We start from the raw sequence: 27060 nt of genomic DNA, 5'->3' as shown, positions 1-27060 counted from the left end.
TTCCACAACAAACATCATCAAGGCCAACTACTTCATGTTGCTATAATAAAGTGGTTCAAGGAGTGTATTATTTTTTCCTGAGTAAATGTTATCCTTATGAAAGCTATTTGCTTTATGGTGTGTACTTCTGTGCAAAAGAACACCTCTGTCCACACCTTTTGCCACAGTGCCTTACTGAAATGACTGACGCCAGAGAGACTGGCTTCCAGGATAAAGATCAGCGTCTGCCTGCAGGGAGGTTACAGTCTGTAGAGACAAGCTGACCTTCGTGCCTATGGACTCCTATGAAACACAAGCATCCAGAATACCCACCTTTCCATACAAAGGCTACAAAAGCCTTACAATTACAGTCTACAAGACTGAGTGAACAACATTCTTTTTTTTGCATGTGTTTCCTCCTTGCCCTGTCCCTGCTTCAGCTTGCCCAGTGTGCTGGCAAGAGAGTGATTCTGACAGGTTTCTTTATGTCAGATGTTTGGTCTCATCAATGAAAATCCCTTTGTGACTCATGAATAGGAGAGTCATGTGTCTTGCATGTGCGGGGCAGTGTGGATGATCGCAGCAGAAGCAATATCCTGTTGAAGGTTCAAGAAACCTGTGCCAGGAGTGCTTTAAAGCTCTGTTATGTTACCATCTCTAAGAAGGTATATTTTATAGTTGCTAAGATTTGGAGGTTTTTTAGAAGTATTTTTAATGACACTTCACGTGTCTTCCTGTGGCAAACCTAAAAAGCATGAATGTATCCCTTAAAAAGGCAGCAGTAGGGACTATAGTTTGCTGGGAAGACCAAAAGCTGAACAAGTTGCTGGTATTTTAATATATATTATAGAACTATTTGCCAGGTGAAAGTGTGAGTATTTGAACTGAAAATTTTGTGACAGATTGGAATGTAATTTTAAGTTCCTCTTCTTTTTTCAGTGACATTTCCTTTTAGGGACTTCACAGTTTATGACACCCACTGTACATTAGGTCATAGCTGTTGTGGTCAGAGCTGAATATGTGGTGAGGAGACACGTCTGAAAAGCTGTCGGAGAATGGACTGCAGCTATTATTTCTTACTGCTTCTCATCCCTGAAAAAAGTAAGCAGAAGCTGAGCTGGGCATAGGGCCCACGTCAGCCCCAGTTTGTGTAACTGTGTGAAGGCCCAGCAGGGTTGAGGCACAGGCTTCAGGAAGGAGGTGTTTGGTCCAGCTGGTCCTTCTCTGCAAGAAAGATGAATTTTGCATCTTCTCTGTAATTCAGATTTTAAGTTTTTGAGGTATCCAGAAGGGCTACGTTAGCCAGTGGTATGGTGCATTGCGAGAGGCACTCTGATACCACACGATGTGACGTACGTTGGCCTGGGGACCTGCTGTTCGTGCTACAAGTCTTCTGGTGGTTCTGTGCACACGAGCAGAAGTACAACATCTGTCACGTTGCGGTCCGTCATGCTTGTGCACAACGGTCCATTACACACGTATGCAATGGTCCTCCGCAGAGCGAGCCCAGGCAGCCCCGGGAAGAGGCTAGTGGCCCTCTGTGTCAAATCTGTCCCTGTCACTTTGCCTGCTCTGCACTATTGTTTGCCTTCACATGGCTGAAGAAAATCCCTCCTTCCTTTATCTGTCTTACAACAGCTGCGGGAGCCTGTTTGGAGGTCTTAATTCATACTCGGCGCTATTTCTATCAACACGGGTCTGCATATAGTGAATAGAAGTTTTTTTCTATGATTATAGACAATAGGAAGGTAGTGGCCACTCTCTTGTACTCAACTTCTGCTTTGCTGGTTTCCCTTCTGCAGAAGCGTCTGTCAACTCCTGTCACGTCATCATAACGTTTTCTTTGACCAGTGCTCTGAAGAGGGGAAAACAGTTTGCTTGGAAGCTGAACTCTGGTTGCCAGTGGTCACTGGGTGAGGCTGGGGGGCATGAACTGGTGGCAGCACAGCGTGATTGAAAGTGACGGTGAACAGTGGCTGCATGATTTTTCGGACACCACCCAGTCACACAGTTAGGGCTACAAATGCACCGCGAGGTGGCCAGGTGGCCATCTGTCTGTCTGTCCATCCGGGGAGGTCACTGCACAACCCCTCTGCAAACATTGTGCGCTACTGGCCATGTCTGGGGTCCCCCCACCCAGGCTTGAACAGTATGGTCCTGGTCACACAGTCCTGAGCAGGAGATTGCTCTCCAAGTACCTTAATGGTCTTTGAAGATGTGAATTGGGTCCTTTAAGTGCTTAGAATACCTTGTGCTGGACATCATTATTAATAACACACAGTTAGTTATTGGACAAGACCAATAACATTGGCCAAGGCCAAGGTTTCTGTTAGAAGCAGTAAAATTTGAAAAGCAGGAGTGCTGTTGAACATTTGCAGCAAACTCAAACCTAGTATGTGCGAAAGTAGCTCAGAACCCAGCGTGCCAAAGTAAAGCCCTCAGAGGATTAAATAAGCAAATTGTTTTGCAGGGAGAAATTCTAGAAAGCTAGGGTCAGCATCATCTAGCTTGAAGAATTTCTTAAAACATTTTAAAGACAGGAGTTCATGTAATGAATGGTGACAAGGACAATGTGCAAATAACACAGAATTTTATGACAATGTTTTACGGTATTGCATGGTTAAAAAAAACCAAAGGACAAACCTCATCGGAATCATCCTCTGTCTGCTGCTTGGAGGAAACTGGAGCAGTGCTGGGTATTGAATTCTTAGGGCTTTCCCAGTGATTCCCAATTCACAGCATGCATATGCAGTTAGGTGCCAAGCTCTGTGGTACTGTCCCGTCTGAAGACTTTCCGTAGTACCTTGTAACTGATACTCTGTGCTACCTTGTCAGAGATCTGATTTCTGCCCTTATCTTTGGACTCATGGCCTTTATTTTTCAAAATACAGTGTGGCAATGCTATTCAAATCTTGGGTAGATAAGTTAACTGCCTGGCAACTCTTGCGTAGTGCCAGTGAGCATGGTCAAGTCTTCTGCCCCCTTGCAGAAGATGCCGGGAAGGCTTGTCTGAAGGCACTCCAGTGGAACGCGAGATACTTGTCTTGCACTTTGTCTCCTGTACTTGGCCATTTCTGATTGCTATTTTAGAGCCTGAGTTGAAAGACTGAAAAAATGTAGATCAGGATTTCATTAAAAACGAAGGGTTGTAATGTGCTGGTGAGAGCTGTTAGGATTTTGAAAATGATGACTCTAGAATGATCTTGGATTTCAGAGCACATGCAGGTCTCTCTCAGTCAAAAAGCCAAAGCAGTGCAAGGAGAGTTGTTCCCTCCTCAACCTTTTATTATCTCTTGTGCAGCAGAGTGACTGAACCTGTAGATGCTTCCAGCGTCCTCTTCCTGCACATGCCCACAGCCACTGCTGGAGGAGTGATGAGCATCGTTATGATCTACTCTATGTTTCAGTACCATATGTCCCCATTACCAATGGCATCCTGCATGCTGCAAGGCATGCTGGTGTGCAGTTCCAGTGTGGTTTCACAGGAAAGGAGGCTTTTTTTCTCTGTACTAAAGGTTCACATAAATGTACTTAGTATAAATCTGCTGTGCGGGTGTGGATGGAAGGTTTCACAGTTAAAAAAGTGGCTATGTTCTGTCCAGGGCCCAGGGTTGTGACACTTCTCAACACTTTTCAGATCAAGGGCATTTATTTAATTTGTAATGCCTGTGTCACCTGCCCAGCAGCCTGGAGCCATCTTCTATAAGACCACCATGTATTTTAATCATAAACATTACCTATATACATACAGTTCAGGCCTTGTGTACTCAAAGTACTGTCCTGACAGCTATTAAGTAACTCTGCCTATTGCTTGAAGTCCCATCTAGCTCCCAACCTGGTGAACTCTTGGAGTATTAACTTTGTGGTATCTGAACAGGTAGGGTGAAGTACAGGTGTTATATGTCTTTTATCAAAGTACCATTGAATACTTTTTTAAAAAGTGAGGGACTTGAGTATTTATTTGTTAACTAAAGTCATTGAGAGTCTTGAACTTAAGCAGTGATTTTTGAGCTGTGTAACACCTAACAGATAAGGAACCGAGCTTATTTAATTAAGGCTGAAATATAAATGAAAGGAAGAAGACCTTTTTTATTTTTTTAATCACATGGGGTAGAAGAGGATTGCAGAGGGGTGGAACAAGTATTACTAGTGTTCATCAGTCCCAGTGTATTGTGGCAAGGCCCACGTGGTGGCAGCAAAGGGCACGTTTTAACGGTGGAAAAGCTAAATCCGGTGGAAATATACAGGGATCCTATCTATCAAACATTTTCTCTGGATTTTTCTGTGCCACAAGCTGATTCAAAGCCCTTAATTTATCTTGTCTTTCTTTAAAGGAATTCTGGGTCTTGAACTGTCTAGGGACTGCCCCATATTTTTGTCATTTATATGTGACTTTTGTGTGCTTAACATATAAGTCAGTATCTACGTGTATTGAAGTTTTTCCGATTGTGCTGCTTATAAGTGGAGAATATATTGCCTAAAGGAAATCCATTCTTTCCTTTGGGAGCATGCATCATTAAATAATGCTTTGATATTTAAAATTACAACACAGTGATGTATTTTTCACGTGACATCCAAAAATCAGAGTTGTGACTGCTTGTCTCACAAATGTCAGCTGTCTTGTCTTAGATGAAGTGATTTTCAATTGACCAAAGGATGTTCAGGTGCCTCATTATTCCACATGGTAAAGTGTCATTAAAACTGTAGACACAAACCATTTTCTCTTTTGATGCTAATTGTCACATTGCTATAGCAATAATACAAGTTGTCGGGATTGTCTTTTTTGAGTGCTGAATGTGTCAGGAGAGGGTTTGGCATGAATTTATTACCTGTGCTGTCAAAGGGTTTCAGTTATTCTTCTAAAGCACTAGGAGAGGTACATCTTTTTGGTGTATTTTTGTCCTCTCTTATTGCTCATTTCTTTCACAGGAGAAGTGTAAAATTACAACACAGTTTACGGTAATAGCAGGAGTTCCTTAGGAATAAAAAATATTCCTTTAATTAATTTTAATTAAGGTTCATTTTGAAGAGGACTCTGTTTCAGTGATTCAGTGAATTGGGACCCAATTACGATCTGCAATTGACAAATGTATATAAAGAGGGTTTGCATTTTGTTTAACAAGCTGAAACAAGGAGGCAGCTATATACGTTTTTAAAGCCACAATAATAGTTTTCTATTAAATACTTTACCTTTATCCAAATTAGTTACTGTTCCTTTTCCTTTTTCCCCATTTGTAGCTACATTCAGATTATTGTGTCCCTGGAAATGTGTATTTACTGAAGGCTTTATACCACATCTTATTCAGGATTCTGTGTTTTAGTTTGTTTGATTGCTTTTTAATGAGTCAAGGATTAGTCATCATTAGCATAATTTTTAAAGCAAGTTTTAAGGACAAACAGGAATGTGTTTTCCTAACCACTGTTACTGTTCTACAGAACTGCAGGGTCCACAGTGGGTCTGTATTAGCCCTCCAGATTACCTTCATAGCTGTGTCTACCCAGCCATATGTTTCATGAGCTTTATATTGATGTATCCTTTGTATATATCTGGTTTAGTTATGTATTTATACCATAGTCATACCATAAGGCAAATCCTAAATTGTTGGGTTTTTTTGTTTGTTTCAAGCTCTCAGCAAGAAAAAAGGGCTTAATATTTATTCCTACTCAGTTGGCAAAGATAATTGTGTTATACTGTGAGCTTCAGAAGGTTGAGGCTTTTGTGAACTGCTGAGAGGAAAGGTTCCAAATCCGTACGTCCTCTATGCCATTCTCAGAGACTAATCCTTTGGGGCCGTTATGTATCTTTCCCAAAGAGTATGTGGAAAACAGGGACTCCCTTAGAGTACATGTAGGTTCTAAACAGCATAGGCTGTGACAGGTTTACACTATGTAAATTTATATAGAGGCAGAAAGTTTAGTACAGTTATAAGAGTCACGGATGTAAAATACTGCATTTGGATGTAAAATAATGCTCCAAGAATGCAGAAGGCTGCAGTCTTCAAGTGGTCTTCAAGTGAGGCTTTTTATTGCAGGTTGTCATCCCAGCTGGGATCCTAACACACAGGCGTCTAGTGAGATCACATCAGCAAAAGAAACCGTGTTTTCCATGTCACTGTGATTGAAAAGTCTCTTGAGCCAGCATTAGTACTCGAAAATTAAGGTTTACTTAAAAATTTCCAAGCTAGTTCAAGGTGTTTCAACCTTTGTAGCTAAATGTACTCACAGTCATATCACCTGGTGAAAAAGTACCTCTTGGTTCCATGTGCTAAATCTGCCATATTGCTTCTATCTTCTGTAAAGTAGACTTTAGCAAGCTTTTCCTTCTCCTAAGCCAGGAAATGGCAAAGCAAAGAAAATGCTTAGTTTGGATGTAATTAAAAGGTGATGATTCTGAAATCCCAAGATGATGATTCTGAAATCCCAAGCCCTGTAAAGACTTAAGAAATTCATTCCCCAAACCACACTCTCTGTGCAGAGGACAAAGTAGGTCTTGCACATCACAGAACAACCACCATAGAATCGTCATAGATCTCCAGGTGGATGGATGTAGACAGGATACCAAAGAGCTCCCATATCCATAAACACGTCCCAGGAGTACCTTGTGGTCAGCAGGATCAAAGGCTGCCAAAAAACCTGTGGCACAGTTGGAGGTCTGTTATCATGAAGTGGCCATAATACAGGTTGATCAGTTTGAGAGCAATGTTAATCATTTTGATAGAATCCCTTAATCACACTATGATGTTGTCACTGTGGCATTGTCCGTTAGGTTTATGTGAAAATACTCTGCTCCATCAGCCCTCTTGCCGGTTCAGAAACCATAGCATTGCTACTGCTTACGTGTCTTGTTTTCTTTGCCCATGACACACATGAATTTAGTCTCCTGAAGACTGAAAAATGCTTTTCTCTAACCCAGATTGTTGCATTCCAAAGGGAAAAATAACCTGGGCTGAAGTTAGTGGGTTACCCTGCGTTTGCAGCTCATCATACCTACCTGGACTTCAGTAAGGCCTTTGATACTGTCTCTCACGGCATACTGCTTGAGAAGCTGGCGTCTCATGGCCTGGATAAGTGTACTCTTCGCTGGGTGAAAAACGGGCTGGATGGCCGAGCCCAGAGGGTTGTGGTGAATGGGGTGAAACCCAGTTGGCAGCAGGTCACAAGTGGTGTTCCCCAGGGCTCGGTGTTGGGCCCTGTTCTGTTTAATATCTTTATCGATGGTTTGGATGAGGGGATCAAGTGCACCCTCAGCAAGTTTGCAGATGACACCAAGTTGGGAGGCAGGGTCGATCTGCTCGAGGGTAGGGAGGCTCTACAGAGGGATCTGGACAGGCTGGATCGATGGGCCGAGGCCAAGTGTATAAAGTTCAACAAGGCCAAGTGCCGGGTCCTGCACTTGGGTCACAACAACCCCATGGAACGCTACTGGCTTGGGGAAGAGAGGCTGGAAAGCTGCCCGGCAGAAAAAGACCTGGGGGTGCTGGTCGACAGCCGGCTGAAGATGAGCCAGCAGTGTGCCCAGGTGGCCAAGGAGGCCAACAGCATCCTGGCCTGTGTCAGAAATAGGGTGGCCAGCAGGAGCAGGGAGGTGATCGTTCCCCTGTACTGGGCACTGGTGAGGCCGCACCTCGAGTCCTGGAGCACAAGTCTGATGAGGAGCGGCTGAGGGAGCTGGGGCTGTTTAGTCTGGAGAAGAGGAGGCTGAGGGGAGACCTGATCGCTCTCTACAACTGCCTGAAAGGGGGCTGTAGTGAGGTGGGTGCTGGTCTCTTCTGTCAGATGGCTGGAGATAGGACAAGAAGAAATGGGCAGGGGAGGTTTAGGTTGGATATTAGGAAAAATTCATTTACTGAAAGGGTTGTCAGGTATTGGAACAGGCTGCCCAGGGAAGTGCTTGAGTCACCATCCCTGGAGGTATTCAAAAAGCACGTAGACAAGGCACCTCGGGACATCGTTTAGTGGGCATGGTTGATGGTTGGACTCGATGATCTTGAAGGTCTTTTCCAATCTAAATGATTCTATGATTCTATGTGAGGCCATATGTCTATGGCTAATGATGATGTAGGAGGTTGGAAGTCCAAAGGCACCTCCTGAGGCCAGTTAGGATATAGGCTTGTCAGGATGATCCGGCTAGAGTGTAGTGTCTTCTTGTATAGGAAATCAGGTCCTCGGGTCATCTCTTCTCACCATGAACTAGGAAATCTGTAAAGCTGTAATCTGGACTATTAAAAGGTTTTTCCTTTGCCAGGGATGAAGCTCGAATTGGGGCTTATCTTCTGCAGGGCAGTCTGAGGGGAGCTACTGCCAGTTTCCACTAGCTGAGGAGCTGGTTCATTACTGTCCGTCTTCTGTTTGCTTTTAGGTCATAGAAGGACATTCAGTTAAACACAAAGTTTTAATAAATAGAAATGTAATAAAGAGCACTTCCATAAGAAGCAGTTTTTTAAGAAGGAAAATGCTTCCTGGCACTTTTCATCCTTCTTCGTTTTGGCTGAAAACCCTGAAGATATCAAGTACCTGGAATGGAAAAACATGTAGCACAGCTGCCACCCTAGTGAGACATTTGCTTGCTCTAGGTACTGCTGCTGTATTCTCTTTTTTTATCACCCTAACAGAACTGGGGAGCAGAGAGCCCACCTGTCCCTAACATCTCTGCCAATAACGAGGTAGGTGGTAACAGCAGATGGGTAGGCAGCCTATTCCCCAGCCTTGTTAGGCTGCTGGAGTGGAGGGTGCAGTTGTGATTGAGACTGCTGAACACGAAAGCCATGGCAGAGAAGAAAAGAGAAAGAATTGGAAAGTGCAGGAAGAAATTTTGTAGGCGCTCGCTTTCCTCTGGCAGCGGCAGTAGCAGCAGCTGATGTGACTCAGACAAATTTAGCCTGTGTAGTGCTTTCAGCTCCCACAGGGTAACACCTGGGATAATAGTCTCTTATAGTGCCCTTCTGATGGCCCCGGGTGCATTTAATGCCTCACATTTGAGTATGACTACTTGTGTGAATGAAATTGAGCACTTGAGGTAGTCCTTGCCAGATTATGGCCCTAATGCTGCTGGTTAAACTGCTTTAGCTAGAGAGGGTAATCTAAATTATCTGTTTTCTTCATCGTTTAATAGTACAAGAGAAAATGGAAGAAAGTGAAAGACCAGGTTTACTTTCAGAGAAAATATGACTTGAGTTTATTTAAGCTTTTATGATTGCAGTCCCCCCCCCAAAGTACATGCATTTGTAAAACATATTTTGTTGTCATCTATCATTTTTATAGAAATGTCTGAGTTTAGCAAGTGATAACACATCTCCCCGTTGCTTTATCTGATGTTATAACCATCAATCACCCTAATATGACAACTGTAACAAAATTAAGAAGTTGTCCATTTAAGAAATACTTACCTGCATTTTTCAGCAATTGCATGTGTTCTAGGCCTGTTTAAAGAGAATGTAAGTGTGATATAACTAAAACTGTGCTTTAATGATTAAGCTGCAGGGTTAGTGCAGGTTTTTTAAAACAGGGTATCTGGCTCATAGGTGACACCTGTTCATTAATATGTTCAGAACTCTACAAATCAGCAGATTAAGAGACGTGCTTGTACATGTGAACTTTTAAATATTTCATGCAATTTAAAAATTGACTACTTTTTTCTAATCTAGAAATTTTGTGGGTTTGATCAAAAATTTATGATTTTTTCACCCAAACTAGAGAGTTTTAACATTTTGGCTGTGAAGTGGAAGCTGTGAACAGTTTTTGAGTTTTTGAGAAAAAAGGTATACTCTAGTAAAAGAAAAATTGCTGAAAGTGTAGCTGTTTGATACAAACCTTTTGGTCTTCTTGGATGTCATAGAGAGATTGGAAATATTCAGTTTACCAGACAGTAAAGGGCACAAATTAAGATGGTAGAGCAATAGCGCATCTCATTCTTGTTACTTGTATTATTTTAATTGATACTTAACCTGAGTTAATCTAAAATGAAACTAGCGGTATTTTTACTATGGACTTGGAGTTGAATCCTTAGTCTTCTCTAAGCAATACTCATGGAGAAATCTTCATCTGTAGTCCCCCAACAGGAAAAAAGACAGTACATTTGGGGAGGGAGGAGAAGTTTTCAAGATTTGATAAAGGAAATTTAGTCTACAAAAAATACTGAGGAGGTTAAAGGCTTTCTTGCTGTATTTAATTTCTTTTTTCAGTTGATTATTCAGATACATTTGCTGTTTCTTCTCTCTGTGAGCCTTCATGCCAAATCCTGAGGTCTTTAGTCAGAATACCCACTGGATGATCCAGGATTTTTGCTTGGTAGTAGCTGCAACACCCTACTTTCTTTTACTGGTAAACAAGAAATAGTGTCTTAGAATTTCTTGAGCCTTCTTCACAGAAATACATTTTAAGCCTTTTTCCCACTGCACTCATCTACAGGTTTTGAAGTGAATGTTTTTATTTGCTGTGCAGCAACAATATGCAAAGTTTTTGAGACAGGACTTAGTACCGTTTTCTTATTTTTTGTATTTGTGCCAAAACTGTGTATTATGTAGTTTCGCACCCAAAGGAACTTCATGCTTGAATAAGTAGCCAAAACACCAGTTAACAGCAAATTGACACAGTTCTTATTTTGAATAAAACATTAAATGCTTGCTGTAAAAAGTTCACAATCAGCCCAAAATTCTTCAAGAATTCAAAGATCAGTTTAAATAATGTACAAATAACTACTTATGGCTGTACCAGATGGCAGAAGAAAATTGCTAAATTAATGAAAAGAACTTTTTATAATGAATATACCCACAGCTTTCTCCATGTTACTGTTGTTCAATTAAATTCAGTGTTAAAGCATTATAATTAACATGAAATTTCAGTATTATTCAGACAAAATGCAGTTACATCGACTGAGATATTTACCTTGTCCATTCTGTAGGGATATTCTGTGAAAGGTGGAATGGACAGTGTATTTTAGACCGTCTTGGTTGTGTTTGTTTGTGAATTGGTACCTATATATACATGTAGAGACAGAGGCATTTTAGTGATATATGGCTATTTCTGAAAAAATGAAAAGGCTCTTTTTTATTCTAAAGATGTATACTTTTGCCTGAAGGCATTACTGGGAGTCTAGTATTTAAAGATTTTATCTTCCTTTTTTTTTTTTTTTTTAAGTAAGTAAAACTTTTAATGCAATTCACCAATTTAGGAATGAATGAGCTTGAAAGTAGCTAAGCACAAAATTCCAAAATTCCATGCTGAAGTGGTATTCATATATGCATGAATATGAAGATTAATGTAAGTTAGGATACAAACATTTTCCAATGCAAACATTTTCCGTGCAAAGATTTCTCACAGAAAATTCTTGAGTGCTGTGCAGCTGGGTTAGAAATATTTTGCCACTTACCAATGCTCACCTAGCAAAGTGTAGGCTGGGAATTTATTTTTAGAGACATTTTTTACTGTAAAAGAATCAGCATGACTGTGATGGAGAGCACTGCTGGTTGTAAAAGTTATAATGAAACATTGAAAATGACACGGTTAGAACCTATCTAAATGGAAGCAACCTGTAAAAAGAATTGTGATAAAATGGCTTTCAGTGACACATGCTCTGAAAAGTAGAGTAAAGATACACAATAGGTTCGGCTTCTTTCAGGTGACCCATTGTAATACCTCCAGTCTATCTAACACATAATGGTAACTGGGAACATAAATTGATACTGGGTAACAGCAGCATTTGACACCTACAATTAGTTCTCCAGTGATGAATAAATGATGATAGAATCAAAAGAACCTTTTTCTAGCCTTAAAACGCTTGCGAGGCTAAGAAAGGGAGTATTCCTTTAGCACTTAGCCGTCTGAAGTAACAGGAGGATGACACCCCGCTCTGTATAAAGCCCAGTGGGGGAACTCGCAGAGGGCTTTTGTTCTCGTCTCGGAGGAGGGAAGGGCAGTACCGTGTGAACTCCCTGATGCCTTCCTGTACGGCAGGTCCGCTCCCGAGCGGTGTGGCAGCAGTGGCAGAAACCCGCAGTTTTGGTTCTGTGACACCAGCTATTAGTGACCTGCGTCTACTCTGCTTCTTGCGCTTAGTACTGAGGCTTGCCAGGCTGGCTCAGGGACAGAAGAAAAGAAACCTTAGATTATAGACTTCAGAAACATGTGTCACAAAAGCCTGGAAGTTTCCAGGGCTGAAAATATTCCTCTTAGTCTCTAGTCATATGTAGCAACACGTAGCACTTGAGGTCGCAAAGGCATCTTTTAGTCTCTTTCAGAGTTACGTTGTTGATAATTAAAAATGGCTTTCTCACAAAACTTACCCAGTAGAAGCATTCCATGCTGAAATGATTTTCATATATGCATACAAAAAGGTGAAGGTAAGTTAGGATGGAAAAAATACAGCAAAAAAATCCTGCCGGTAAATTGAAACCAAAATTCAATAAGCTAGAGCATAACACCACTACAACCAGTCCACCTATGGTCGGTTCTTGTGACTCAGAAACATCCACCTTTTTAAATATTTCAGTTTGTTGTTTTTTTTTTCAAGTAAGAATTGTCTGCCTCCTCCAAGAAATGGAGAGTAAATACTCCGTTCACATATTGGCAGGATTGAGGAGGAAAACCTTGTTTTCCATCTATTGCTGAAAGCATCCTGTGTCAAGGAGACAGACCATACCCCAGGATATTTCCACACAGTGGATATTAAGATCCAGGTTCTCCCTGTTCTGCTTTGCCTTATGTTGCAGCTGCATAAATGAAGTGATTCACAGGCAGTAAATAAGCAGAGTGCACACAGTGTCAGAGAGATTGCTTGAATGCTGTAGTGATGAACATTGCATATGATTGTATGTGCCCATCTGGTATTACTGGTTCCAGCTGCTTTTCATTTCAAAAAGAGAACAGTGAAAATGGCTGTAAATAAATATTTTTTGTTTGTTTGTTTACCACAAACTTATGCTCAGGATTTATACATTAAAAATTAAAATAGGCTGGGATAGAAAATTTCAAATGCTGCTAGGACCTCTGCGATTCTTTCCCTAGGTTTTCCAATTCCACCTTTCCTCTCAGTAAATGTTTACCGTTTCAAAGAAGAACACAATGGCTGAGGAATGGGGAGGCTTCATGTCTCTTGAGGGTGCCCTGGGATTGTCTAAGAATCTGGTTCGAGAGCCCTAAGTCCCAGTGGGAGACTTGAGATCACCACAGTGTTTGTTCATTTTAAAGCAGACTCCATGGCATTTGAACCAGCCTATATTATGGTTGCTACCTTCTAGCTAAATTGTATTCTAGAGGTTACAGACTGATCTGAGAATTGCACGAGTGTCTCTAATACCATGATAAATCAGGAGCGTTTCTGCTGAAGGTAAGGGATCAAGATTTGTCTCTTAAAATGACCCTAACAATCGAGGAAAAGGAAAAGTCCTGGAAGTAAAATTAAACAATATGCAAATTATAGAATCAAATAATAAATCAAAAGGAATTTTTTTTATATTTAAGAGCTTGGATATTCTTGCCAGTATGTCAACCTTCTGGCTTTATGCAGGAGCTGCAGTCTCAGAATACCATAGACCAGGAAAAAACACATGGTGCCCCAGTAGAGCTCCTTGTTCTCCACAGTGAGCAGGAAATCCCCCCACTTTTTTATTAAAAGGAGGTTGAGGAAATAAGTAATGCTAGCAGCAGTCCTCCACATCTTTGTACAACATGGTTTAGGATGGTCAGGAGGATTGTCATGCTTATACCACATGCATGCCACTTTCCCAAGAAAAATTCTAGAGATGAAGACACTACAAGAGTCGTGCCCAGACTTTGGGCAGTTGACCCATATTCATGATACTTCTTGTCGCCTTGTGACACAGGCAAAACCGTGTAGTTGTCCAGGGTCATTCAGGGTTTTGCTATTAATGGTAACAGGCTTCCTCTCTAGATTGAGGGTTACCGCCTGTCACCTTCCTTTGCTGGATTAGCATCAGTGTAGTTCTACGTTAATTTGAGTATATCTGTCTATCAGCCAGTGAAAAGCCAAAATCAGAATGCAGTGCTGAATAGCTCATTTCCATGCTGAAGTTCAGATTTATACTGTATGCTTTTTTTTTTTTAATTTCAAGTGTTTAGGACATGTACCTGGGACTCGAGAAGTATTTCCCCTCACTTCAAAGTACTGTGCTATTTATTATGACTATTTGAGACAATGTTTATTTTCTCAGATACTTTTGTGAAAGTGTGATAGCCTACTATTATATGCTGCATATTTATAGACTTGCAGGAATAAGGATACGTTTTCACAGCTCAAGGCAGCTGTGGTAAAAATAAAGTACGATGAACATTTATTCTCACCGTTTCCTGACATTTTGAATTTTCAGGTTTGTGACTACCATCACACTAATGTAAATTCCTGCTTTTTAAAATACCACATAATTATATATACAACTGCATACTCAAAACATATTTCCTCAAATATTTCAACTTTGTTTTAAAGCTGTTTTCAGTCACCTTCAGTTAAAACTTTTTTTTTTTTACTTTTTCTATTAACCATTTCCTTTCTGAATCATACCTGCACGCAAACACATACATTACTCAAAGGATATTCAAAAAGTATGGTAAAAACCTGAAAGCTCTTATATTATGATATAGTATATTATAGATATATAGTATATATAGTATATATATATATATACTATATCTATATCTATATATATATAGATATATAGTATGATTAACATCATGAAGTTCAACAGGGCCAAGTACAAGGTCCTGCACCTGGGTTGGGGCAATCCCCAGTATCATTCAAGTCTGGGGGATGAATTTACCGAGACCAGCCCTGCAGAAAAGGACTTGGGGGTACTGGTGGATGAAAAATTGGACATGAGCCAGCGACATGCGCTTGCAGCCCAGAAAGCCACCGTATCCTGGGCTGCATCAAAAGAAGCGTGGCCAGCAGATGGAGGGAGGGGATTTTCCCCCTCTGCTCTGCTCTGGTGAGACCCCACCTGCAGTACTGCATCCAGATCTGGGGCCACCAGCATAAGAAGGACATGGACCTGTTGGAGCAAGTCCAGAGGAGGACCACGAAGATCATCAGAGGGCTGGAGCACCTCTCCTGTGAGGAAAGGCTGCGAGAGTTGGGGTTGTTCAGCCTGGAGAAGGCTCTGGGGAGACCTTATTGCAGCCTTTCAATATATAAAGGGGACTTATAAGAAAGATGGGGACAGACATTTTAGTAGGGCCTGTAATGGTTTTAAACTAAAAAGTAAGGTCGCCCCGGAGCCTTCTCTCCTCCAGGCTGAACAACCCCAATTCTCTCAGCCTATCCTCACAGAAGAGGTGTACCATTCCTCTGACCATTTTTGTAGCCCTCCTCTGGACCCGCTCCAACAGGTCCACGTCTTTGCTGTGCTGAGGACCCCAGAGCTGAACGCAGTACTGCAGGTGGAGTCTCACCAGAGCAGAGGGGCAGAATCCCCTCCCTCGATCTGCTGGCCATGCTTCTTTTGATGCAGCCCAGGATACAGTGGCTTTCTGGGCTGTGAGCGCACATTGTCGGCTCGTGTCCAATTTTTCATCCACCAGTACCCCCAAGTCCTTCTCTGCAGGGCTCTTCTCAATCCCTTCGTTCCCCAGCCTGTATTGATAGCAGGGGTTGCCCTGGCCCCGGTGCAGGACCTTGCGCTTGGCCTTGTTGAACCTCATGAGGTTCACATGGGCCCATTTCTCAAGCTTGTCCAGGTCCCTCTGGATGGCATCCCGGCCCCCAGGCGTGTCAACTGCACCACTCAGCTTGGTGTTGTCTGCAAACTTCCTGAGGGTGCACTGGATCCCGCTGTCTGTGTCACTGATGAAGCTATTAAATAGTACTGGTCCCAGTATGGACCCCTGAAGGACACCACTTGTCACTGATCTCCATCCAGACATTGAGCCGTTGACCACTACCCTCTGGACACGACCATCCAACTGTATTCCTCATCCACCGAACAGTCCGTCCATCAAATCCATATCCATCCGATTTAGAGAGAAGGATATTGGGGGGAACCATGTCAAAGACCTTATGGAAGTCTAGATAGAAGAAATCCATAGCTCTTCCCTTGTCCACTGATATAGTCACTCCATCATAGAAGGCCACTAGATTGGTCAGGCAAGACTTGCCCTTGGTGAAGCCATCAGGTTTTAGTAGGTTTTCAGAGGCTATGGTTTAAGAGGTCTTAAGCCTGCAAAATCTAGGTCTGAAGAGAAAGGAGTAAGAGAAAACCAAGTGTGCATCAGTGTTCCTGAAAGATACAGACTTTGAAAAGTGACCCAGCACTTCCCTAAGCCAGTTAGATTAGGAAAATATGTGATAAACAGCTTGCATCTGTTTGCAGCTGACTGGTGTCATCTGAGAAGAGAGCCTGGATTCACATTTTTTTCTAATAGCCTACCTTTTCAGGTCAGGCCAGATCTGCTGCTCTTTACGGGTGCTTTCCAATTCAAAACAGTCAGCGTAGATTGCGCACAAAAGTAAAAAGTAGTGAAAGGGAGAAAACCATTCTTTCTGTTGAAGTTGTTTGGGTCCTAAAAAAATGTTGAATCAGTTTTTACTTTGGTCAGACTAGTTTCCTGATCTCTGCTTTTCAGGCTGGGAAATTCAATAAGAAAAATACGTTTTGTTCTTTGGATGTTAGAGAAATGCTGTTTTGGAGGTGGGGTGCAGTGTGGTCAGTGGGTCATCATGATAGGTAAAACCAGGTAGATGGGTCACAGGTAGCGATGCCCATAGTCTCTCTAGCAGAAATGTGGATTCATTTTGTACTGGTATAGAGCTGGTGGTTCATGCAGGGGTTTTTTGCTTCTGTGTATGGAAAACTATATTGAAATGATAAAATCAGAATTAAGGCAGCTAGAGGGCACTGTGGCTAAACACTTGTAATCTGCCTTTTAACTAGACCTGATTTACTTGCCAGACAGAAGTTATAATTCAGAATTAACAATAGCTTTATAGTTACCCCTCATATCTTTTGTCGTTTCTAGAATGCAACAAAATTGCTATAAAAAAGCATCTGAAAGATGTGTTGTTTCTGTCTTTGATGAGCTTTTGTATGAAGAGCCAAAAATATACAGAACAGGGTATTACTGAGTTCCCACAAAAGAATATATTGGCTATAAACCATGTACATATTTACACTGCCATCTGCACATTTTCAGATGTTGAAAACTTCTATTCATTACTCACATTTGTCTAATTAATAAATAACCATTAAGGGAAGTTGTTATCTATACGTTGTACTGGGATCTTTATGCAAGTAAGTAGGTGACAGATGACATATTCCTATATATATGTCAAAAGTTGCTTCTCTGATCAGGGATTCAGTGCAGTGCATAAAGTATTGCTTTGTGAGTTTGTTTGGTCTTTACTCTGAATGTTTGGGAAACTGAGTAAAACAAAAATGGTTTTCCATAACCTGATCAGTTCCTTCATATGTAACTAGCAATATTTCATCTGTGAAATATATCTCATGGAAATTTTACCAAAGATAGATTCCGGACTTTGACTTACTGTGAATAACAGCTTCTGAACATGCAAGGTTGGATTTAAAGTCATTTTGCTGTATAGATTTCCTCAAGGAAAGCCTTAGCCCTCCTGTGACCTCATTTAAACCAGCAGAACAACCTATTTGAATTGGTACTCCTGTAGGCGAAGTACTCAAGTCTGTCCATAAGTAAACTGCTAGGAATTAGTAAGTCAGGTGCCAGATAGCTCACTCTAAATCACAAGGTAATCTTTGCTGGGTATGTGATACATGCATAGCTAGTGGAGAGAACAGATAGGCTTTCCAAAATGTGTCTTTTAATGTATACAGAAAAGTGTATTGAGAACCTTAGGGCTATGGTACAATTTAAAATAAGCGACTCAGAGTACTAGCTTATGTTTCCTGTATAAAAGTGGTGATAATCAAAAGAAGTATTACATTGGTTTTCATGATTCCAGAGTTCTTGGCTTAATATTTCGTCAGGATGCAACATGGCTATGTATATGGCTCTTTAATGTAAAGTTTACATCTGACATGTCTGAATGCTTTTATCTACATAAATCACATGCCAATTAACTGCTGTTATTTAATTACACCATCTATTTGAGGGAGTCATTTATTAATCCCACCTAATTTGGTGTGTGCTGGTAACTGTTCACAATTGTGCAGTTCAGCTGGGATTAGTTTCATGCTGTGTGTTGCAGCTGCAGCACGACTCAACTCCTCTCTTTTGTCTCTGTTTTATTCAGGAAGGTGACAGGATAGGTAACAGCTGAGCCAGTTATCAGTCTTGAGTTTATTGGTGGATTGAGTGCATGCTCAAGGCAAAGATGAAATTATTATGTCCTTAGGGAGTGGGTTTTTTCCTTTTCAGGTTTCTTATCATTAAGCCTATTCCTGATTTTTGGCCGTGTTATTTTCCAGTGTCATTGAAAAGTATTTGTCTGCACCTTTGCAGTAGCACTAAGTATATCCTGTAGAACATCTGAATTTGCAGTAGGCTCGCAAACAGTAAATAGAGATATTGAATTTTTGTCACCCTACCAATAGCTATTCTACTTCTGTGAATATTGCACAAAGTATACTTTTAAAAATGTTAATTGGAACCTACTGTGCTGACTTAAACAAATGGTTGCGCCAAGTGTATTAAAGTCATGATTTGTAAGATTTATTACAAACTTAATCTTCAGTACTTTAATTAAAAGGCAACTGATTTTTATCAGTTTGGTTTTCTTTACTTTCAAGGAGAAAACTGCTACAATAAACCACCAAAAAGAAATGAAAGTTTATTGGAGTAGGTATGAAAAGAATCAAATTGACCTGCTCAAATCCTTAGATTACAGGGAAACTACCCAGGATAATTGATTCCTCTCATTGAGATTCAGAACATACAAGGATTGTTTTTCTCTCTTTTCCTTTCCTCTGTCCAACAGGAGACCTGTTTAAGTCCCTTCTGTCTTGTGGTATAAGGATCAAAACTAGAGTAACTCAGGGATTCAGTAGAGTGCATGTTTTAAACAGAAGTCTTCCTAGCAGTTCATTCTGCAAAACAGCTATTTTATAAGTGTAATTTTGTATAACCCCAGAATTCCACAGAGAACTGGTTTTCCTTTATTATTTAGGTAAATTAGTGTAAACCAGGAGAAGTGTTGCTCTGTACCAATGTTTTGTGACTACTTGAACTGTGATTTCACGTACAGGTAATGAAACCTGAAAACTGCTCTTATTCTGATTGGTTGATAATCCTTTAAGCCCAGTGAGCAGTTCTGGTCCCCATAATAATTCTTTGTCGTTGTTGACAATGTACTGTACATCTAGGTATTATAAGACCAAACATAGAGAAATATCTTCTCTTGCACCTACTTTTTCCTTGTTCATGCATCATAGTCTAATAGATGGTTAGAAAGGCAGGATGGATCCAAGTCTGATTTATACTGATAAAAGTCTTTTCCAGATAAATGAAGATGGACAGGGATTGATTGAGTGTCAGGCTGTATTTTCACTAATGACATGTTAGAAGAGGATGGTGTATATCCAGTTCCCTGCTTCTCATGTACCTGGCATTTATGTGGGTGCAAGTGGGTACGGAGTACTCACTATTTTGCAGCCTGTGATTCAGGTGAAACCCCTCCCTTAACCTGCTCTTAGGGACAAGCTCACTTCTCAGTCCTCCAAGCTTTGTCTGTGAAGATATTAATTACTCTTTATCCAGTCTGCCTGCCTGTATATTAGGGGCCATTAAATATCACCTGGTTTTGAACATTAAGGAGTTTGACAGGGCTCAGATATACTGCTCCAGAGGCTCCTGCTCTCTGTTGGTAACTCGCACTAGGATACACACACTCTGCCATCTCATGGAGGAGAATCTGCAGCTCTAAAATCTTCTCGATCCGAAGAACTAAATATGTCAGTGGACAGTGAATCTGCTGCTTCCTTTAGTAAGCTGTTCTGAGAACTGTTGTGCTGCTTTTCTGGTGCAAAATTTTCCAGCTCTGACTCCTGATGGTTTTATAGCTTTCCACAATAGATTAAAGAGTCTTTCTGTCCCCAGTGCTTTCTTTTTTTCCCCATGAAGATATGTGTATTCCGTGACCAGGTCACCTCTCAGTCCTATTTTAATCAGTTAAACAAGTATGTTTTAGAACTCACTCTATGTCTTTTCTCCAGTCTTTTTTTGACACAGTTTTTCAACATGCTTTAAAAACAAGGACTCCAGAACTATGTGCAGCAGTTTGGTATCAGTCTTACCAATGCTGTGTATAAAGGTAAAATGATTTCTGATCTTCTGCATAGTGCTTCTGTTACTGATGCAAATTAGCCGCACATTTCCCTAAATCTTTTGGTCTGCATCCCTCCTAGTGAAGTCTGTCATTCGCATCCACCCCTCAGTTAGCTAACATTGCTCCTGGTATAAAAAGTGTATTAGACCATTCTAATACAGGCTTTGATTTTTCTCTCACTACCTATAGGTATTTGGAAAAGCACTGAAAAAAGCCCTGATAAACACTACTTTACACAGATTTTTTGAATAAAAAGACCAGTTGCTACTAATGGTCACATTTCACTGTTTCTTTCTAAACTGCTCCTCCTATAGAGACAATTGACCCTATAGTGTCTGGTACCTGTTGCTGTTTATTCCTTTAGACATTTTTGAGTATAGTGCTGCACTCAGAAGTACACAGGACAACCTACCTCTTATAGCTTATACTGAAGGTTATGTTGGCAGCATCTAAGGCACTTGCCACATTGATAACCAACTACATTGCTCCAGAGCAACTTCCCGCAGCCTGTGCTGACAACCCGAGTGAAACAATGAGATATCTTGACACCACGTATATGAGGAGGTAGGTGCGAAATAAGACACTTGGCACTACCTCTAGTCACACAGAAGTATTGGAGCCATGAGAGGTACTGAAAGAAAAGGCATTTGGGGCAGCTGGAGTCCTTTGTGTTTCGATTGCTTCCATCAGTGCTCATCCAACAGTTGAGTTTGCATTGGTGAATGCCAAGATACACCTCGCACTGTGCAACTTTCTTCCTTTCTTCTATTTTTTCTATGGCCAGAGGGACTTCCAGTTTAAACCTCTTCTGGCCTCTGTAACAGAGGTGCCTGTGTTTTGAAGGAGAAGGAGCATCGTCTATGTACTGTTAGGGTACATGGTATGGCATGAGCTGCTCCTGGAGCTTTGGGAAAGAGGTGGGAGATGGGAGAGTAATGAACCTGGCAGGCTGCATAGATGAGTACCACGGAGGCAGAGCACAGTAGTTGGCTTCTCGTGGCTCACTTTAATATATGATAGAGCAAATACTGAAATGAGTGCGTTGCAAATCAAACGCCCGCAATGCCTAGCAGCGGACTGTCTTGCAAGAACACTGTGTGGCATGGACAGGAGATAGCAATAAGATTTGTGTAGGAGGTGCTGAGTCAAAGTGCAGCCAGTAATGCAGAGCTCAGGGAGGATGTTTGAATCCCATATACTGGCACTGCAGGGCTAGTGAGGAACTAGTCACTTTTGGATTAAAAGTATTCCTGTTATGATGTTTTGTTTCACATATAAGCGTGCCTCCTTCATCCCTTGGGTTTCTCACAGTGTTTACCTAAGGCCTTTTGGAGCTGTTTACAGTTACGGGAGATTACCTTGTTCCCTGCGGAGAGGATTTGTTGTTCAATAGCAGCTGTTTGTTGGTTTGGGTTTTTTTTCCTGGTTTATAGTAGACAGTACTTTTTCCTGTTTGCTGCATTAATAAATAAAAGTGGCTGTTACTAAACTCATTTAAAATTCAGTCTTCTGACGGGTTCCAGATAGTCCTAAAATGTGCTTGTGATGAACAGTTCATTGGTTTTAACATCCAGTATTTACTCACATTTCTCCAAGTATCTTCAGAAGATCTGTGGTAGTCTTACCTTCTGGTCTGAAATCTCATGGAACAGCACTGCCATCATGAAACAGGGCAGCTAGGGCTGTGGTTTTTAGGCATTTTTGGATGTCGGTAATAAAAGGTGTTAGTGAGGCACTGGCAGATAGATAATAACTTTAAAAAGGTATATAGTTCGTTTCTAGATGAGGTAGTGGAAGCAGTACAAAAGATACAACTTCAGAAGGAGTATGTAAAATTTAATCTCTAACATCACACTAGGCAGGCTGGCAGATTGACAGATGGAGTGTACTTTGAAAGAACAGTAAATGATACTAAAATGCAGAGTAGTGCTTTCCAAAACTTCTGAAAGGGTTCTAGAGAGTTGGGCCATGTAGTTCCTGACTTTTTTGTCCATTTTACCAAGCATGCTTTGGAGAGAGAGTGTGTTGCCATAGTTGAAAAAGTTTTGTGGTGCACAGTTTGAAAGTCAAACTATCTTAAAATTTCAATATAAACATAAACTTTTGTGCACTTCTGCAGTTACTCCTTTATAGTGAGCTTGGGGGAAGCTGGGAAACCATAGATGCAGAAGTCTGATATCCCTACTGGACAAGCTGGTAGGATCAATGGCCTGTAAACAAATATGCTATATTAAAGATTACTCTAAGAGAATCCTTCTGCAGGGGGAGTTCATGCCTTACAAAAATCTGTTCGAGTCCTTAAGGCATAGTGAGCGTGCAGACTAATAAATCCAGCTGGTACAATTTACCTGAACTTCCAAATCTTTCAGCATATCTCTCTCATCTGTCAAGAAACTTGGTCAGGATTAGAATGAAGATGTGTTCAGGGGTGAACAGCTTGTTAAAGGCCAGGAGGCAAAGGGTAGAAATAAATGGTCAGTTTTAAGAATAAGGGAAGATTATTAGTAATCTGTTAAAGGGATCTGTGCTGGTGTCTGTACTGCTTGGTATTTGCAGAAGTATGCTGGAAAGGAGGGTAAGGAGCAGAATGGCAAAGTTTTTGATGGTACTGGTTATTCAGTGTAGCAAGAATGAAAGCTCACTGCAAAGAGCTACAGAAGGATTTCACAACACCAAGTTAGTAGATGACAATGTGGCAGATGACAAGCTGTTGCATCCCAAGGAACAGTGCTTGGAGTTAATATACGTAGTTGTATAAAAAATGTCAGTGCAAAAGTGAGCAGAGGGCAAAGGAGAGAATGTAAGGAATTGTTAGGAAAAGAGCAGAGAACAACAAGGAACAGAAATGATTGTGCCACTGTTCATACCTGTAATGGTCCCACATCTTGAATAATATACACAATTTTGTTGCCCCTTCAGAAAATAACATGAAGTACTCCAGAATACATAAAGAAGGACAACAAGGATGATCAAAGAAACACCTTCCATATAAGAAGCTGATAAGTAGACTAGAGTCTATGAAAAGGTCTATAAAATCATGGGTGGCACAGAGAAAATGAACTAAGAACAATTTTTCACTGTTTCTGATGCTATAAAATTTAGGAATTATCAAGTAATATCAAATGGTAGGATGAAAACGAAAGGGTGTACTTTTTTACACAACACATGCTGTGGAACTAACTGCCAAAGCATATTGCAGATGTCTGTGTAGATGCAAAATTGATTCATAAATTCATGGAACAAAAGTATATTGGAGTTTTACACACAATGATATCACCTTTGGCTGGGAAAGCCCTTGAGCCTCAGGTTGCTGACAGCTGTGGGAGTCTGTGACGAGGAGGTATCACCTATAGCGTTTCCCTATTCTAATACTTTTCCTTGGTCATCTGTCTGAGGTGAAATATTGGGACAGACAGATGTTTGATCTGGCAAAGTACAGCCATTATTATATTCCTGTTGTTCTGGTTGCATGTGTTTCTTAAATGTTAGATCATAATAAATCAGCTGTCTCAGAAAGTGTCATGTTCGTATTAAGCCATATGAAATACTTCCTGAAGAGTATTGCAGTTTACATCCCTGATGTGCCTCTTCTGCCATTCTCTGAACAGAAAATTCATGCCTTTTGAGGCTTCCTCTAAGTAATCTCATGAAAGGTAGAAATTATCTTCCAGATACATGAACTGCTGATAAGGTCCTGAGTGATGACCTTAGAAACCTGGAGATGCTTTGGTGCTGAAAGGAAACTTAGCAAGAAAGTGGGGAAAAAAATTAAAAGTGAAAAAAAGTGGAAAAAAGTGAAGTTTCCTCTTTGATGACTCATGTATATAGACTTAGAAATGGGAAGATTGGTTGGAAATGCTGGCCTGTGTTTATTTACCCATCTGAGATTCTGGTCTTGTGTCTAATTCTATTTGGAATTCTGTTTGTGTACTATTCTATTTGGAATAGTAGCATTTGATTCAGTATATATTATTTAAGAGTTGCAGCAAGTACAGGGCCTTTGATTCAAACTTAACTAAATATCCATCAGAGAATGAGTATTTTCTCATTCTCACGATTCTGCTAAACACATAGGAAGGATTATAATGCAAAATCTAACAATGTTGCACAAGTGTAAGTGAGATTATGAATTGCTGAAGTGTTTTGTGCAAAATAGATGAAAGGCGGGTGAATGCTACATAAACACACTTAAGTTCTACCAGCAAGCTTATGAGTTGACTTCTGTTAGACTGTTTACTGGTCTTTTATTATAAAATCTTGTCCATTCCTTTAAAAGAGACTGTGGATGAAAGAAACATGCGAAACATGGACATGAGAAAATGAAAATTGAAAGGTATTTTGAAAGCCTTTTGTGATACAGCAGAGGTAATATTGTAAATTCCTTGGGGTACACTGTGTGTTCTAGTTCTGTCCAAACCCTTCTGTTAACAAATCTATACTAGAGAGAAACTGCCCATTTCATTCAGTCAGTCTCCAGTTCATTCATTCACTTCATACAGCACCTATCAGACACTGGACCGAATATATTCCATCAAATGTTTTCCCTACAGTCCTAAAATATTAGCTAAATAAGTCATCAGTAACCTGACCCTAAAGAGTGACATCTTGTTATAAATATCCAAAGAAGGAAACATTTGAAAGCTTGACAGGATAAATCAGCTCCTCTCAGTCTCTCTGACACCCACACTTACACATGCGCATGTGTTATGCAACATATTAAACATTCAAACCCTTAAATTAGTTCAGTATCTCTCCTCATATTTGCAATTTTCATACTGTTTATCACCACGAGTGTACACATATTATGGTTTCATTTTTACAAATCATGTAGATAACACATTTTTGTTGCATGTCACTAGTATAATTATGTTTTTGTCAGCAGACTGCTAAATGACAGTGAAGTGTCTGCTGTGTGCATAAAGCAGCATCTTGTAATAGACTGCAGGTCCCATGTGAGAACTTACAATGAATACATTTAAAGTTGCAGCAGTATAGCCTGAAAAACTGCCAGCAATCATTTGATTGTGATGTGTGCATGTATTTCTTTTTGACATGCCTGTATGCATGTCAGTGTAAATCTTCCATGAAGATCAGTGACAGTATTATGAACTCCAGTTAGTGGCTCAACCTTTTACTTAACTAAATGATATTAGTTCACAGAGAGAATATCAATAGTTCTGCTTCTTCCGTAGAACACGTAGAAAACTTGATGGTCTTGAAAGGCAGTATTTCTATACTGCTAGTAATGTGTAGCTGTGTATTCAGAAACACGTTGCTGAGTCTCAGGGATTTCCTGTGCAGGAATCGGATGCAGGACAATAGATTAAGTTTTAGCTACACTCATACAATATAAACACAGAGGATTAGTAAAATACTGCAGCGGTGCAGATGAAATGAATGCATTGTTGATTTTTTTTCACTTATACCAGAAAGTCAGGTAACTTTTTGCATGATACTTTTCTTAAAAAAACGCAGGTTTTGGGACTGAGGTGTATGGGAGGTGTTTCTCTTTACTGTCATAAGTTCTACTGGCTTATGTCATGTATAATTCATAGACTTTTAAAGTCAGGGCATTTCCAAGGTTAATTATTTTAACAATTAAACATTTCTACCTTGTTTCTACTTTGTGTTGTTTAACTTAATCTTTCCACCATTTAATGTTGTTACTCACTTTTTGGCTGGATTAGAGAGCTCTCTACTATCAATAATCTCCCATGTAGGTACTCCTATAGTGTAATTAAGTCCCCTCTTAATCTTTGCTTTGATCAGATAGACGCAGATTCTTAAGTCTGTCATTGTAAGGCAGGATTTACTGTCCTCTGATTATCTAGTGGTTCTTGTATAAGTATTTTTCCTTTTTTCTGGTGTTTTCCTTCAGAGCATCAGAACCCGAAAGAGCACTCTGAAAATACTCATGCTGTCCAAAAATACCTCCATACCTAGGAGTAATACCATCATTGCTGTCTTGATACGTATTCCTCTGCTTATATTCCCAGGGATGTTGTTACCCATTAGCTGTAGTACTGCATTGGGACCTTGTGTTTTGTTAGCTGTAATGATGCTCATAGTATTCTTTCCCAGATGATATCCCTCTTGTTTTACAGATTAGCACTATTTTATTGAGTATTAAAATGTTATTTGAATGAACACAATGTAATAAATTATCCAGACAACATAATTATGCCTATGATTTGCAGTAGAGCTCTGTGTCATCTGCAGTTTTCTTAACAGTAAACTTGTAGTGTTTTCAGATCCGTGACAACTGATCTTGTGGGACCCCAGGACAAATATGTACAGGACTGCATCTTACAACGCAGACGAATTCACTGCCTGTTCTTTTAGATCTCAGTTTTGAAGAATTGGTTTGGTTTTGCATTCAGACAACATGATGGTTTGGAAGGGTTGTATTCTGTTGCCGCTACACATGCTGTATGTGTTTAAAAGACGGCCTCTAGTTGGTGGGAGTCTTAAATCAGAATTTTTTGAGACGAGTCACCTACGTGAGTGTTTTGAGAATATTCACCTACATGAAGTCTATTGTATGGTGAAATGGTACTTTTCAGGTTGTTAGTGATAATCAGTGGAGTGAAATAATGATGAGTAAAAAGTCTTTGTCAGCCATTTCAAAATATGGAACCTATTTCTTTTATTAAAAAATTTGCCCAGCTGTTTATGCATAAAGTAACTTTTCAAAAGAGAATCAAATCCTATAGGCAGTACCCTTGCAGGTTAGCCGTGAAAGGTGCTGTCTTTCTCAGCTCCTCAAAAACTCACCTCTCCCATTACTGAAATCAATGGAGCTAAGTAAATTTTTATCAGCTAAGGATCTGGCTCAG

General features: G+C 40.4%; 1 protein-coding gene across 2 annotated transcripts in view; it reads left to right on the top strand.

Annotated features, from left to right (window-relative positions):
• TMEM117 (transmembrane protein 117) overlaps positions 1–27060 on the top strand; it is a 222478-nt gene that overhangs the window by 38334 nt on the left and 157084 nt on the right. The window lies entirely within an intron of this gene.

Source organism: Buteo buteo, chromosome 28, assembly GCF_964188355.1.
Source record: "Buteo buteo chromosome 28, bButBut1.hap1.1, whole genome shotgun sequence".
Classification (NCBI taxonomy): Eukaryota; Metazoa; Chordata; class Aves; order Accipitriformes; family Accipitridae; genus Buteo; species Buteo buteo.
Note: the sequence above shows the minus strand (reverse complement) of the source record. Positions and strands in the feature narration are given on the sequence as shown.